Raw genomic sequence first — 2,363 nt, 5'->3', positions numbered from 1 at the left:
CTTGCTCTCCACTTCAGGAAGTGGTTGTAGACCTGGGTCGAGCTGACCTCTTGTCCACAAAACTCGAACACCTGCTTTGCAACAATGTTCAAGTGCACTGATACGTATCCAACATATCTACAATTTATGAAGTATTCATGAGATGTTTACAACAATTTTATATGGTTTTGGTATGATTTGCATGGAACTAACCGGGACTGACGTTGTTTTCAGCAGAACTACCGTGGTATTGTTTTTTGTGCATAAATGAAAGTTCTCCAAATGAGTTGAAACTTTTTGACGATTTTTTTGGAACAAAAGAGACACCGAAGCTTCGTGGGAGGGCCAGAAGAGCCACGAGGAGGGCACAACCCACTAGGGCGCGCCTGGAGCCCAACCCGAGGCGTGGTGGGTGATACGTCTCCAACATATCTATAATTTTTTATTGTTCCATGCTATATTATATTCTGTTTTGGACATTAATGGGCTTTATTATACACTTTTATATTATTTTTGGGACTAACCTATTAACCGGAGGCCGAGCCCAGAATTACTGTTTTTTGCCTATTTCGGAGTTTCGCAGAAAAAGAATATCAAACGGAGTCCAAACGGAATGAAACCTTCGGGAACGTGATTTTTGGAACGAACGTGATCCAGAGGACTTGGACCCTACGTCAAGACATCAACCAGGAAGGCACGAGGTAGGGGGCGCGCCTACCCCCCCACCCCCCCCCCCCGTGCGCCCTCCACCCTCGTGGGCCCCACGTTGCTCCACGGACATACTTCTTCCTCCTATATATACCTACGTACCCCCAAACTACCAGATACGGAGCCAAAAACCTAATTCCACCGCCGCAACCTTCTGTACCCGTGAGATCCCATCTTGGAGCCTTTTCCGGAGCTCCGTCGGAGGGGGCATCGATCACGGAGGGCTTCTACATCAACACCATAGCCTCTCCGATGATGTGCGAGTAGTTTACCTCAGACCTTCGGGTCCATAGTTATTAGCTAGATGGCTTCTTCTCTCTTTTTGGATCTCAATACAATGTTCTCCCCCTCTCTTGTGGAGATCTATTCGATGTAATCTTCTTTTGTGGTGTGTTTGTTGAGACCGATGAATTGTGGGTTTATGATCAAGTTTATCTATGAACAATATTTGAATCTTCTCTGAATTCTTTTATGTATGATTGGTTATCTTTGCAAGTCTCTTCGAATTATCAGTTTGGTTTGGCCTACTAGATTGATCTTTCTTGCAATGGGAGAAGTGCTTAGCTTTGGGTTCAATCTTGCGGTGTCCTTTCCCAGTGACAGTAGGGGCAGCAAGGCACGTATTGTATTGTTGCCATCGAGGATAACAAGATGGGGTTTATATCATATTGCATGAGTTTATCCCTCTACATCATGTCATCTTACTTAAAGCGTTACTCTGTTCTTTTGAACTTAATACTCTAGATGCATGCTGGATAGCGGTCGATGTGTGGAGTAATAGTAGTAGATGCAGGCAGGAGTTGGTCTACTTGTCACGGACGTGATGCCTATATACATGATCATACCTAGATATTCTCATAACTATGCTCAATTCTGTCAATTGCTCAACAGTAATTTGTTTACCCACTGTAATACTTATGCTCTCGAGAGAAGCCACTAGTGAAACCTATGGCCCCCGGGTCTATTTTCCATCATATTTAATTTCCCGACGACAAGCTATTTCTGGCGCCATTTTTATTTTGCTTTCTTTACTTTGCATCTTTATCATAAAAATACCAAAAATATTATCTTATCATATCTATCAGATCTCACTTTCGTAAGTGACCGTGAAGGGATTGACAACCCCTTTATTGCGTTGGTTGCGATGATTTATTTGTTTGTGTAGGTGCGAGGGACTCGTGCGTGGCCTCCTACTGGATTGATACCTTGGTTCTCAAAAACTGAGGGAAATACTTACGCTACTTTACTGCATCACCCTTTCCTCTTCAAGGGAAAACCAACGCAATGCTCAAGAGGTAGCAAGAAGGATTTCTGGCGCCGTTGCCGGGGAGTCTACGCAAAAGTCAACATACCAAGTACCCATCACAAACCCTTATCTCCCGCATTACATTATTTGCCATTTGCCTCTCGTTTTCCTCTCCCCCACTTCACCCTTGCCATTTTATTCGCCCTCTCTTTTTCGTTCGCCTCTTTTTCGCTTGCTTCTTGTTTGCTCGTGTGTTGGATTGCTTGCTTGTCAGGATGGCTCAAGATAATACCAAATTGTGTGACTTTACCAATACCAACTACAATGATTTCCTTAGCACTCCGATTGCTCCTCTTACCGATACTGAATCTTGTGAAATTAATGCTGCTTTGTTGAATCTTGTCATGAAAGATCAATTCGCCGACCTTCC

This window comes from Aegilops tauschii, chromosome 4, assembly GCF_002575655.3.
Source record: "Aegilops tauschii subsp. strangulata cultivar AL8/78 chromosome 4, Aet v6.0, whole genome shotgun sequence".
Taxonomy (NCBI): Eukaryota; Viridiplantae; Streptophyta; class Magnoliopsida; order Poales; family Poaceae; genus Aegilops; species Aegilops tauschii.
The sequence above is the reverse complement of the archived record's forward strand: the minus strand, read 5'-3'. Positions refer to the sequence as shown.